General features: G+C 33.8%; 1 long non-coding RNA gene across 2 annotated transcripts; it reads right to left on the reverse strand.

The window, feature by feature from the left end:
- Positions 1 to 207: 207 nt before the first annotated feature.
- LOC136748854 (uncharacterized) lies at positions 208 to 14,581 on the reverse strand. 2 transcript variants are annotated; one of them, XR_010816627.1, is made up of 3 exons: positions 14,503 to 14,581; positions 12,186 to 12,236; positions 208 to 1,544 (listed from the first exon to the last, which is right to left on the reverse strand). It is a non-coding gene; the product is annotated as an uncharacterized LOC136748854 (long non-coding RNA). The 2 variants fall into 2 exon arrangements; XR_010816628.1 differs by lacking the exon at positions 208 to 1,544 and adding an exon at positions 5,551 to 5,852.
- Positions 14,582 to 15,123: the final 542 nt, after the last annotated feature.

Below are 15,123 nucleotides of genomic sequence, written 5' to 3' on the forward strand. Positions count from 1 at the left end.
CATTCGATATGTAGTCTTGTTTACACACAGCATGCCTGCAACACCCCCACCCCAAACACACACCAAAACTATGCTAAAAACAAACAAACAAACAATGTTAAGAAAAGTATTTTATTGCAATATACCCTATGACAAAACCTAGGAAAGAAAGCATACAAACTGAGTACATTACATTTATGAAAGGAAAGGAAAAAAACACAATAAAGATGTACTGTTTAAATGCAGTTTAATTTTATTTATTTCTAGTACATGCCAGCTTTTCACATCTTTATATCACAATAACTAGACTGATACATTGTTTCTTTATTGAAATATACAAATAAATAAATGCATCCACAAATATACAATTAAATAAGCACATCCACTTATATAACAGGAATAAGGAATGTTTAATAAATCGAATAATCCTAAAGCACAACTTTAAGTGGAAAACAATGGGACAAGCAGCTAAAGGTCATTCCAAAATAATAATAAATCACACACAAATTGCGGGAGATATGGCTAAATTGCCTTCCAACTTTATTTTCCTACATACAAACTGAAGTGTGTTTGTTAAACTTGAAGTTGCTCAACTGCTAGGCCTTGAATTCTCTACATTCCAGTAATTAAGCTAGGCTCTCTGTGAGACATTGGCTCTTGTACAGAGGGTCTATGTCCAACTTCAATTTTCCTCATTCTGAATGGTTTGTTGTGTCTTGTACTGGCATTGCAAGGTAGATGGCAGATATTTTTACACAGAACAACAATAACAAAAAGGTCAGTGACATTTATTTGATAGACAGGCTCAACTACATTTAAAAAAAAGTTTAATCGAATAAATACCACAGGAAAAAACAAAACAAGTACTCTCTATTGAAAGAGCACACAGCAACTGGATTGGTGCCAAGTCAGATATAATGTATTAACCCCTCTGTAAAAATGACCTTGTCTCTCTTTCAACACCTGAATACTAAATGCACTGTAAGGTTTTAAGAAATGTTGTTTGAGTTTTATTTGCACCAGGTTACTCAAAAATATGTGGAAGACTAATGCTTTTAAATGACAAGTCAGATTCAAACAACCCCCCCCCCCCCGATTTCTTTAATTTGGTTGATGCACCGCATTGGTTTAATAATTTACCTGGGATTGCCAATCGTACTTTTCTTGAGAAGTGTAATTCCGAAAACATTTGAATACACTACTACCCACAAAAACGTTGATCAACATTGCTTATTTGATTGTTAAGATAATGGATACAAAAAAATAAATCTTGGAAAAAAATATTTGCATCTCTGTTGAAAAATAATCATTTCCCGTTTGAGTTTGGATCCTACTGTAGATTAAAACTGGATATTTGTGAAATGTCACTTTCCCCCAAGACAATCTTTCCATTCTAGTGATGTGCATCATCACAGAGTCCTTCAGTTGAGCCTTTTTCTTAACATGAGATGAACACAGTTGTGAAACGGGTGGCTCCCTTACATCCTCCGTCTGATTCCTTCATCTCCAGAGGTCAACCAGGAAGGCCGAAAGACCCTCACGGTTCACTCTGCTTGCCCCCCGTGCTTTAATAAAGGAAAATAAAATACAAACTTTATATGCCTGCAAGTGAAGGAAGAGGTTTGCTAAAGGTTTTTTTAATCTTTTTCATTTTTAATTTAAAATGATTGATCAGAAGGTGCAGAAAGGAAGAATTAAATCTGAGAAATGGCATCTGGGTAGATTAGTCATTGTGAAGTAGATTTATTATCTAAATGTATTAAAAGACTGACACCTGCTTAATATGCCACTGAAAATAAACCAGATGTTTTAGCTTTGAGGTAATAAATGGCAATATTCACCTGCCAGTGCAAAATAATGTTTGTCTTTAGTAGTACATTTACGTATGTAATATTTTTTTAGAAGTACCTTATCGTGTCCTGTATCATTACTTACTTATCATATTTTCAGTGTATGATTATGGATGCTTTAAATTTCATAGGAATTCTAACACCATAGACCTCCATCTCCGAAACAGGTTTACGATACAAACATGCATTCTGTCCACTACCTGTGAAAACACAATACACTGCTTGTAATTCCTTATTTGACCGTGAAGAGGCTTTAACAACACAAAACTGACCTGAATTACTTCGATGAATGTAAAAAAACACTTGGGTGCATTAACTGTTTGGCTTCAGTACAAGGCAATACATTTTAAATTGCATGTACAAACTATGAAACTAAGGGAAATTACACAGTGGTACAAACTTCCAAAATGTAAGTACCTTGTCAATCGACCATAAATTAGCAGCAACAGAGCTGAAACGCTGCTCATAAAATATTGTGCTCGTCCCAAAGATCAGCCAGAAAAAACACTGTGAAACACTGCGTCTGCTGGCATCAAGGGAGACGACAGAAGAGTATTCCTCTCTGCCATATACTGCCACTAAAACTGCACTGCTTAGTAATGCCAAGTAAATACCATTAGTGTCAGGCAAGTCACAGAAGGACGGTTTCTTTCCCAGTTTGATCAAAAGCAGATGTAGATACAATTCTTTTCATAGTATATATAAACAAAAATAAACAATGCTTAAAACAGAATAGAATACAAAAACTTAATTATAGAGTTGATGTACAGGGGTAAATGTACAGTTGGTGCTATTTTACATTTGGTTGTGGCCATCCTTATACCAAGTTTAAATATAAATCAGTTAATTTTCACACTTTATTTGTATAGTAAAAACATTATGGAAATGTACCATTTTCAAGGCCCACACTTTGGTTCACTACAGTAGTTAGTATTGTGCAAGGGCTAAAATCTTGATGCACCATTTGTGCATCTTCTTAAGAGCTCTTTTACAGTGTTTTGTACTGTGACAGAGCATAAATCTCTTAGAACATATATTCTATTTTTATTATGATTGAATGTGTTAACAAAATGATAGAAAAAAATTAATTAAAGGTTTTACAAGGCCCGTTCTGGTATAGTATGAGAACATTATATAACTTTATACAAAAGATCTCCAGGATTGTTCATATGATCTGCTTAATTCTGAAGAAATACCTCCCTTTCACACACTAATTTACAAAGAAAACTCAACATCAGGATGATGACATGAACAGAACCATGGAAAAAAAAAATGTAAGTATAATGCAGAGTTTGAGAGAAGGACAAAAGTTAAAAGCAAGAGTTTCCTTTTTTTAACCAAAACATTGACATTCTTTTTTGTAATAATTTTGTATTAAATCAATTTATGGACAGTATACAACCATAGGTAGAAACCAGACAGCAGAGTTAAAGGTCTCTTTAGCTAGGCTTGCAATACAGGACAGAAAAGATGAGTAGTAAAGTGTAATCAATTCCAAGAGGCCTCATGTTGTTTTGCACCCTGCCCCGATGCCTCCACCAGCCAAACTAAGTGGAACTAATTAGTAATAATGAGTTAACAAAGACGGGAGGATGTGGTGTTATGTGGCGTTCAAAAGGTCTCATTATGCGTGCAATAACTCTGGTTAATGTTAAAATAAAGGAATTGAAAATTAACAGCTCGTCTCGGTTTTTCTAGCCTGAAAATTGTGGCGACAATTCTATATCCGTTAAAATGTATGTCTCCTGAACAATGATGACAGTTCTTTCCTCTTTGCTATGGCTTGTTATTGCAGTCAAGGGGCAGAATCAAACAGCTTTGCCAAGGGCCATAACCCCCAATAACCAAATAATTTACTGCCACTATCAAGCGGACTGGTGTCTCATTCATATCCTTGTTTTTATACACATGGACACAAATAGATGTTCTTTACATCTGGAGGAATTTGGCATTAAACAAATAGCTTTCTTTAGTGCATCTATACCCTGCCAGAATACCAGCTTACTGGAATGACACTTTTCCTTGATCTCTCAGGAGATGGGCAATAAATAAATAATGTCTATTTATGAGGGAGTTGTCAAAAGCTTCTTCCTCCAATGCAAAATGTGATATTTTTCTTCACCAAATTAATCCAGTTGTAAAACTGAATTCAAAAATACATTGAAGTATAAGGAAAGACATGCTATTTCTTGCTGTCTACATTGTCTAGATCTGTATAATTTAAATTGCACAGTTGCTTCTAGACAAATGAGTAATGCATTACAAATTTGGAAAAGTACAACATTTTCAAAAATATATAGTCACTATGACATTGTAACCAGGCTTAAAGTGGTTATTTCCTTTCAATAATTATGGAATATAAAAGCAGGCTCTCTCCAATTTCAAATGACTACTACAACTACTTTAGCTTTTAAAAGATGACCTACGAAATGATCTCAGACTGGTGATGTTTAAACATCTCTTCCAGCTGTAAACACCGTACTGACCTGTAATTGCTTAATTTATGATTTACAGCAGATGGCTTGGTTGTGTAAGTCTTCATTAAATTCCTCACATGCAATGGTGTAAGTTCTTTGTGCCATCCTGCCCAATCTGAGTATTAATAGACTGTAAATACCAGAACACTAGGGTCCTATAATTGCCATTTTAGTGAAAGAAAAGAGGCTTGATAGCCCACTTTGTTGTGTTCAAAGCTTTTTCCATTTGATTTTCTCAATAGCAGCTCCAACGGCCTTGACCACAATGAAAAAGTGTTAAGAACAGGTTGTACTAATGCTGCATGAAGAATTTTTTTTTTTTTAATAATCTCTTTACTGAGTCAATAAGTTGAGGTTATCCCACATGCATGCATCTGTTGAATATTACATGGATGTTCAGATGCAGGCACAAATAGTCAAGGAAAGATCCAGTGTCAGGGCAGTTCACAGTATTTTCCAGCCCATTGAAATGACACAAGGTTATAAGTAGGGGAAAAATGGACCAAAGCTGTGCCAAGTACCAATGGATTTTCCACGGAACAATCCTAAAGGATCCAAGGCCCACAGCTGTGTTAAAGCTGCCAAAAAGAAAGGGTATATTTCAAGTTTCTTTGTAAAGTCTAAAGGAAACAATATTTTAAGATAAGGAAGACCCCCAAGTGCTTTTTTCATGCTTAGTTTTCAATTTTATAAATCATACCCAAAACATCAAACACTCAGTCAACGAATAAATAGAATACATGCAGAAATGCAGAGGGTAATTTTCAAAGCATATTGCTCAACTGCAAAATGTGCTTTGTATTTTCTGAAAGGGCATGGAAACCCATGAAGTGACAGTGCTAACTAGAAATAGCGGATGTGAAGGCAATAGGAAAAGCATTCATGCTCTTGGATGGCTTCGCTTGACTTTTTTTTTTTTTTTTGCTTTGACTTCCTCCACCCAAATCAGAAGTATTTTCTGAGTATTCATTTTTGATTTGTCAAGTTAAATTTTAATCTTGCAAAGGGTTTTAATGCACATTAATAACAAGTTTTTGTTAAAGGCACAAACTGAAATTAAATCTGGAACGAATATGGATGTTTCTCAAGTGACTTGTAGTTTGAGATCTGCTGACTGGCAACCTTTCTTCTCCAGCACCCCCAGTTGTTCTTCGGATACACTTTGTATAAACTGTTTTTGCTTAAGTTAGTCAACTTTACATTATGGAGAAATGCCATAGGGCTCTTGCCATTTGATTTCTTTAAAATAAACAAGAGACTTACATAGTGCTTTAATATTTGTTTATTTGAGTATTCCATTATTTTTTCCTGTGAACAACTCAGACTAGTACAGGGCTATTTACATTGCCTTGGCTGTACACTTGTGAGAATTAGGTAAAGCTTTCCTGATTCCAAGCCAGTTTGGACGAGTTGAGCTATTTGAGCAAGTGGTGCTGGGTGTGGGCAATAGTGGACACCACTGTGGCACCCACAATTCCTCCCTGGAGTTCATGACATAACATTTACTGAGCCTCCTCTGGTTTTCACAAACCCTGGGGATCCGGAGCTGTGCACAAGCCAGAAAAGAATTGGAAGAGACAGTAGAGTAAAATACAGTGCAAACAATACGAAAGTACAATGCAGATTTGGAAAACAACCCTAAGGCCCTCTGCAATTCAAATCTAAAACCTTAAGAGCTTAAGCAAGCATGCAATGCATGACTTTAATCTTTTGTAAAAAATGACCAAAGATTCAGAATTCCTAATTATTGTAGGATGCAAATTCCACTGATAAATGGCTCCATAATCCAAAGCCAAATTTCCCTACAGCTTTCTAAGGGGCTTTACAGGGCTGTGTTTGTTGCACAAAGTTGTGTGAGATATAACCTGATTCCACATCGGGGACATATAAAATAGCTATTAAAGGGATTATCAGTATTAGAAAGGTCATTGGTATTAAAAGGATTTAATAAAAAATTAGTTCCACAACTCTGATATTGTGCAAAACATGTTAATATCACAAATGCAATGATAGGAGTCATTGGTTTTGAGTCAGATCAACATTTTACCATCATGGTTGTGTTTTAAACACCATAGAGCTGAATCAGTAGAAGCTTTTCTGCATCAGAGCACTATGAATAATTTTTTTAAGTTAGATATCTAAATGTACACAATATATTTTTCAATGGCACTATTAAGGATAAGTAACACCTTTACAGAACTAAATGTTGTAAAAAAAAAGTAAATTTGTAAGCTCCTGCGGTGGTGTGTGCCCGAGTTGCCAAAGGGAATGAAGTAATTGATGACTTAACTTGCTTTGAACATTTCTCTTGGCTACCCATTAACAAACAGCAGTTTGGAACTATCCAGGTTGTAAATCTAAGATTTAGTGATAAAACATTAAGTCAGAATAAATTCTGCTCACATAATCCGAGTATTAATTTCTCTCTGCTCTTTATTTCTAATTAAGCACATGCTGATATCCTCCCCTCTTATGTGAAGCACAACATTAGATATAACCACATCTAGTAAATCACCATCATTCTAACATCTGCTCATCAAACTAATGTGTTGCATAATGTTTACCAGTGGCTCTTTTTTAATATATTTTTTGAAAGTAGAAAAATCAGATCTAGAAGAAACACAACTTCAATGCTTTTAAAGACAGTGTATGTACAGCACACAGTTTATCATATGCTCAGAGACTTTTTGTATGCAGTTAAAAGGGTTCAATAAATCACTTAATTTGTCAATGTTTTTATGAAGCAGACATTTTCATTTTATAAATAACGTTTTTATACGATCCATTCTTTAATGATTGGGAATGAAGATTTCTATTGTTTTGAAACATGACATTTGGCAACCAGAGGCAGATGCAGTCAATCAAATAACATCTGCTAATATAATATTAATACAAAAACATCAGATACTATTACATTTAAAAAAAAGAGGTACCATCTATATTTGAACATAACAAATGATATTAAAAAAAACTAATATCAGAAAAGTGTAACATGACAGGACAAAACATCTTAAATCATAAGAAAATACTAAAAATAGTTTAATTCCTTTTGATATTAAAATGATATTGCATTACCATTACAGGTCTGGCGATACTGTAACATACTGTATAACAAGAACATAAGGAAAATAAAATCTTACATTTCGTAATTTTCACACTCAAATGCACTAAAGATAAAAGAAAATGGTGAAATTGATCAGCAACGATGTTTTCACTGGTTCAGTCTATTCAGGATCCAGTGAAAATGCCTTACAATGTTTGTTAACACAATTTTACACTATATATTCCATGTAGGATAGCATAAGGGAAAACGACAATGGCAATAACCTACACTGTATTACAAACATACACAATTATGTTTTGAATTTCTATGAAAACATCTGGCTATCTATCTCTCTTGATTCTGGCCGTATTCTTCTTAATTTCCGTGCCTCCATTTTATACTGTAACTGTATTGCTAATTTCACTTACTGAATTTCCATCAATCTTTTAAGCATCCACTCAATATTTCTTGTGATTAAAGATAGCACCAATTTATAGGCACTAAATAAAGCTGTGTGGGTTTAACAGCTACTAAAAAAGCAGGAAAAAGATTTCTAAACTGAGACTACAAGTCAAATGTGTTGCAGTCAATATGATTAGCAGGATATATATCATATACATCAACCACTGAACAAGTCTAGTGTATTTATAATTGAAATATTTGTTTTCTATTTCATGTTTGTTATGTTTGATTAGTATATAATTTGAGATTGTTTTTTAATCTCATATGCAATCTGACAAGCAATATGAGAAAACATGATTCTTACAATAAATCAGTTAATTTAATAAGTTATGACACCACTGCTCCACAAATCAGGATAATTAAAAGTGCCTAATATACAGGATTAATTTTGTTGCAATAAACTGTATTGATGCCAGCTGATTAAATGGAGTTAAGACAGGGTATGTGTAAAACTTTGACTGGCTCTCTATTAATATAATTTAATAAGCAGCAGCTAATCACCCCTTAAAATTAAATCCATGTATCATTATTTTAATTTAGTACCTGTACTGAAACATTTAAAGCATCCTTTTTATATAATATTTACTGTAATTTGTATAGAAAGGTGGTATACACATTTACCAGTATACTGAATTAAATTAGATTTATAGATAGACAACCCACAAACTGTACAAACTGTACTGCTGACCTAAATAGTTTTAACAAATAGAGTTTGAAGCATACATTTCTATGATGAATTTGTAATTTTAAATAAATATACACAGTACAGAGACTTGAATGAAGCAATGAAACTAAACGATGTCTATGCAATTCTCAGTGTGACTGTGAAATAGACTCAGCTCTTCCAGGACGAACAAAAACAAAACAAATAAAGCACCACATAAACAAACAACAACTGAACAGTTTACATAACTCCTAGAACGAGCACTTACAAATATGTTACACAGCAGTTTCCCCAAATTCCCCCAGTTTCGTTTGGGTCATACAATAATGTGGGTAGGACCCAGTGGTTTTCTATTAAAATGCTACACTCAATAAATTGGGTCTGTTATTAGAGACAGGTGGGTCTGTGGTTTAAGGGAAGCTTTCAATGGCTTGCCAGCAAAGTGACACGTTAATAACTTTTCAATAGTTGGGGAGGGGGGAGGCTGTAAGCAAGAAGTTGTTGGTGTTCCCTCAGATTGCGATAAATCTATTTTGAGTTGCAGGGAGAAGGCGCATGGTTCTTATAATGAAGCAATTACTGTAAGTGAGACTGAGGACGCTTTTTTTGTTGAAAGTAGAAGGAGCTAGAATTACACTTGTGGCCAAAGTGGACCACAGTCAGAAAATGTCAGTGGAAATCCAGAATATATATTCCATCTACATTTGCTCTGGTCTGTAACCTGCTATTTAGCACATCTTATATTTCCAAGTTCCTTCCTGTTTACAAATCCAGCTGAGCCCGCATTTTTGGTCTCATACTAAAAGGGATTGTTCACACCCTGGATATGTTATTAATCTTTTCTGCTAAACCCTTATTCAATATCCTCTGTGATTCACTATTGAACATATGGCAAATCTTTTTTTTCTTTTTTCTTTATTTTAACATTTTGTGTGTAAAGAAAAAGAAAATCAGAAAGCCTGCTTCCTGGCTATTTATTGAAGATCATGTGGTCATCTCAAATGTCATGTTATGTTAACCTCTTTAAATATATAGCTTGTCTGAGAGTTATGCTATTCAAACCCAGTCACGGAATCACAAAAGCATTTCAGGCACTGTACTGAAGGCATACCAAGGGAGGTTTGTGCAGCTATTTCATACCTCACAATAGTAACTATGCTGACAAATGTGTATATATCAGGACTTGTCTAGCTGATTGTTAATACACTACCATCAACAATGTAGACTGGATTACATAACATATGTGTCATATATATTAGCTGTATATAATTATTATATATACAAAAAATCATATGATTAATAAATAAAAATAACGTACACCACCATGTCAGAACTCATACTCAATGCAGTGTTTAACTGGAGTTCAAAAGCATGCCGATTTGAATTATAGAAAAGGCATCACTCTCAGGTAACAGTGAGAATGAGGCAGAGACACTGCTGTTCAACAACAGGTCAGTCTGCTGCATTAAAGTCGCAGGCAACTTGTGTAGGAATTAGCCAGGTTGTTTTCATTTATATGCAACGGGTAGCCAAGTTTGAATGCATAATTGAGTAACATAGGGACTTAACTGGAGCAAGAATACTAGGAGCTAGACCAAATCAAAACTTTGACCTACCTGTGAATCGCAAAGTACAAATCTGTACCGTATCGCGGTTTAATTTATTGTTAGAAGCCACTTTAAACCACTGCATAATTTACATGAGTGGGTCCAAGTTTTAATTTGGTCTAGCCCTAGGTATGAATGGATTTACAAATGTTCAGCTTAATATATTTTCTCTTCTTTTTCTTGTGTGTTTAATACTCTCATTTGTAAGCAATGGTTTTATTTTATATTACAATATACAAATGGCGTGAGACATCAATATTTCTTATTGCATATTTTAGGAGATTGATTAAAAAATGAAACTTACGAGGAAATGCAAATAGGTAGATTTATTTTGTATCCTGGCAACATCATAATGATACAAAACTGATCAATTTTAAATTCTATACTGATTACATCAGAATGATTAGAATGATGTCAAAACATTTCCAGTTTTACATAATCACAATGTTAAAGTTAACATACATCAACAAATAATGCTCTGGCAAAAAATAAATGTGCTAAACTAAAATGTTTTATTTTTTGTATCTATATATATAGAAAACTGATATGCTAACTGGCTATTGAGTGTAATTACAGTTGACATACAGAGACAGCAGCAAATAAACATATAGGCACCTTTTTTGTGATGAATTGCATTCCATTTCAAACGGTGAAGCAAGTGTTTAACTTGCCTAAATTTCTGTATGCTTACACTGCGACTGCTTTGCATCTGCAATGCTGCAGCACACATTCCTTATAGACGCTCTGTTTGTAACATATACATTCATCCCTGTGCCAAAGAGACTGCTTCATTTTGCATAATGTACAAGGCCAGGTTAATGTAACAGGACCTGTTTTTGACTGAGCATCTACAAATATGCAAGTGACATTATGTCTGTAAATACCTGTTGAGTGCTGTGGCCACATCCTATCAGGAAACCGCCTCCATCACATTGCGAGCCCCTTTCAACACCACTCTTTTTTATTTTTTATTTCTTAACCTTCATTTCTTCAACAACTCTCAAGGCTATGGATTGGGTTCCTGAATAATAGTGGCAGTGGTAAGGACACTTGTATGGTTTTACTTACATGTCAATTTAGTGTATACTGTGTGTACAACAATTATCTATAAAATATTCTTGCAGAAACTATTCTGAATTAATCCTTCAATCATTGAAAAGTGTTCAACCCATTTACAAATTTCCCACTCTGTAATTTCTTACCAGTGACTTCCGGTTTCTACTCTCTATTTATCATGCTTCATGGTTATTTATAGCAAGACAAAGTTTCCCCATCAAAATCGGTCTGAGCTGAAAAGTCTTGAATAAACATGGTATTCGATTTTCAGAATCTAGGCAACAATTTTCATGTTATCTTTATTATATAGAATAATACATGCCAATATATATATACACCAAATAATATATTCTAAAATAAAGAATATAGATCTAATAATATAAAACACTTTTCAAAAATTCTTATACTCACATTTTAAGACTGATTTGAATCATGACACACATGAGGGGAGAAATGAATGTATTGAAAGTGTAAAATGTATATTTGAATTCAAAGTAAATATAAGTTTAACATTGCCTTTCTAACAAAATTATAAGCCGTTTCAAACACTTGCCACCTGAACACATTTATATATATAAATTTGTTTGACCATTACAATGGCAAATTTTGGTAAGATACAGGCTTTTAACCAAAGACATTTCACCAAGCAATCATACAATAATTTGACATTGGCATAATTATGTTTGCGATTTATGTTCTACAACTTGCATCATCAATTTCATCCGTATCACAAATACTCCATTTTGTATATAAAATATTAAAACGACGTCAAAATGTAATATATCATTTGGTTTTCCTTTTTTATCACTGTTTAGATATTTTTAGAAAATGTTTTACTGCTTTATAAAAAACCGTTAAATCTACAAAAATGTTGAAGGAACCGAACACAGCAGAACTTTTTTTCCAAAAAGAACGTGAGAAAGTGAGGACTGTGTTTAATACTTGTATCTAGCAAAAAATCTGACAGTATCCTTTAACCGATGGACAGAACTATTTCCACTAACACACAAAAAGTTTAAATTGTGTTATTTATAGAGTCACGCTTACCTGGTGATGAAAAACATACCTCCGTTGCTGGAAAAGCTGATACATTTATGCCTGCACAAAGACAAATGTTAAACAGTTATTAAGTGCTTATTATTTTCATGTTGTGGTTTATTAAATATTCAACCACGCACAGACACACATACACTTGTACGTGCAACACACACAACCTTACGCTTTGTGTCCTTTTACCTACCTTACATACCACACAAAGATATCCCTCATCGGATCCATTTCTCTCCGCCTGGGGAGTGTTCAGTATATGTTGCCTTGGGATATTGTTAATTTAATTTAACTTTTCTATTTGTTCCTCATGTTAAGCGCAGTCTTTTTTTCCCCTTGCTGGTCTTCAGTGGAGGTCACGGTGGCCAAGTTATTATAGCACATGTATGAGAACATAGATATTATAGCCTATAGATATTAGCGTATGTATTTGGTTAATATGATTCGCATCCACACCATACAGGGGGAATTAAATTTGAAATAGCTTGGGTAAGCAGCATAAGCCGTTGCAAATTATCTATGGATTAGTGCGATATGGCAGTATTTATGTTTTGCATGTGTATTTTAATATTGAATACATTTACTGAACTTGTTAGGCTTCGTTTGTTATGACTATGTATTGTAATGCCAATCCGAGAGATCTTTAATGCAACTGTTAAATTGTAATAGACTGGAGTCCAAATTGCAGTTTATGGTATGCTATTCCAAAATGATTTACTAATTAAACAGTTGTAGATCATTCTTAAACTTTGTATTTCTTCCGTCATGTGTTTAACTACAGAAGTATATTTAAGAAATCCTCAGCACTTCAATTTCATGTTGAAAAAAACTTACGTGCAATTAAAGTCAGACAAACTAAGAATCAAGACTAGTGAACTACTTTTAAATACTATTCTAAATCTTCCATGTCTTAATACATTAGTATTATTATCATCATCATTAGCCTGCTTATACAAATGGAGTGCAGTTGATCCAATTATAAAGAGTCAATTGTATATTTTAATGTATAGGCCTATATTAGTATTTTATCAATATGACCAACCAAACGTGGTAAATTGTAAGTGGTAAGTATTTAAGCTTTGGCTTAATTAAACATATAAAAAGTATTACCTGTTTTTATTGCCATAATAAAAATACAAAGTAAACAGACATGCACTCTAATTACTTTATGGATATTAAGTTGCATGTGAAACAAAAAACAAATCTGAATTGATTAACAAAAATACCATGTAATGCATAATTTCTGAAAAACATCAGCGAATGGATGTTGCAGTTCCTTTACTACAATATATTTGTGTGCTGAAATACCACACAATTTTATTTTAATAATGCTGACATTGTGTGTAGCCCTTTACATGATCTATAGGATATCGCCTCTCTCCAGAACATCCCAATATAATGTCCAATGCTAATGAATACAAACACGCGTCCTTTGAAGTTTTGCTGGATTTAAACTTGTTTGTTTCTTTCTTTAACATGCGTTTGTTTTTTTGTTGTCGTTATTAATAATGTTATTTTGCATATTTTAAGGTTGTACAATAATAATAATAATAATAATAATAATAATAATAATAATAATAATAATTAAGCAATAAACCAATCGAATTCCAGCCCCATATAAATGGTAGACCTGCTTATTAGCCAGCCTGTTTGGTTACGGATTAGTTATTCTTAGTTGCTAGTAAAGCTTTCCATTATATGGATCCCATAGGCTACATTAATGGAGGTTACACAGTTATAGCTTTCACATAGATCCGATTATACAGCATCTTTCATCAAAACTTAGCTATAGTTATACGGCATTTAAGGCGACAACAGGGTGTCTGACTCCAGTCCTGGAGGACTGCAGTGTCTGCTGGGTTTTGTTCCTGCCCAGCTATTGGCTCCTTAAATTATATAATTAAACAGTTAACTGGATGAATTTAACACTTCTCTCCAGACTCCGAAATGTTCTGTGAATTCAATGTTTTGACTCATCAACAAATTGTAAGGTATCAGAATTAAAAATTAAATCTGAAAGTTTTAGATAAGCCTACCCGAGTAAATAATGATATTAATGAAGTAATTGGCAGCTCCCAGCAGACACTGCGGCCCCGCAGGACTGGAGTCTGACACACCTGATAGCTCACCCCACCTGTGTTAATCTATTTAATCTATCCTTTGAAACTAACAAAAACCTCTTCGTGCAGTATACTTTTATTTAGTATTTTCACTCATAATAATAATAATAATAATAATAATAATAATAATAATAATAATAATAATAATAAGAAGAAGCATAGTCGATCTATTTATGCATCATCTCAAATGAAATTACCTTCATAAATGTATCTGTTGAGTAATATGTATCCATCTTCAAACCCTGATATTCACTACTCCCGGTCTACCGCGACACCCTTAGAATAAACAAATGACACAACATTTTTCGTGAATTGCAATACTCCTTATAAACAGCATTTTGTGTTGAATTTCAACAACAATTACTAGGCTACATATAATATACCACTACTACAACTGCTACTACCATTAATAGGCATAGAAAGTATTACAATAACTATCCAACACAATTTAAACTTTTTTGTCCCCACCAGATCATGAATATTTAATCCCTATTTAATCCCAATAAAAACCCCCCCTTTTCTTCTGCAGGTCTCCTTTAATGAGAAGCTGGGTTTAACTGTTGGGAGAGGGGGGGGTCAACAACTAAGCACTCCACAGAAGGGCAAATCACCCTAATATAAATGTAGGCCTACATTAAGCTATCCAAATACATTGATACCATCGGGATGAGAACAAAGACGCATCACTAAGTGGCTACAAGGAGATGAGATTTTACATTTTTATTTATGACCACTTCGTTCGCCAAATGATTTTCATTCACTTCATAGTGAGACAAGACAGACTGGGGAGTCGGTTTTTGCCTTCAGTGGAAACAAGC

Source organism: Amia ocellicauda, chromosome 4, assembly GCF_036373705.1.
Source record: "Amia ocellicauda isolate fAmiCal2 chromosome 4, fAmiCal2.hap1, whole genome shotgun sequence".
Lineage (NCBI taxonomy): Eukaryota > Metazoa > Chordata > Actinopteri > Amiiformes > Amiidae > Amia > Amia ocellicauda.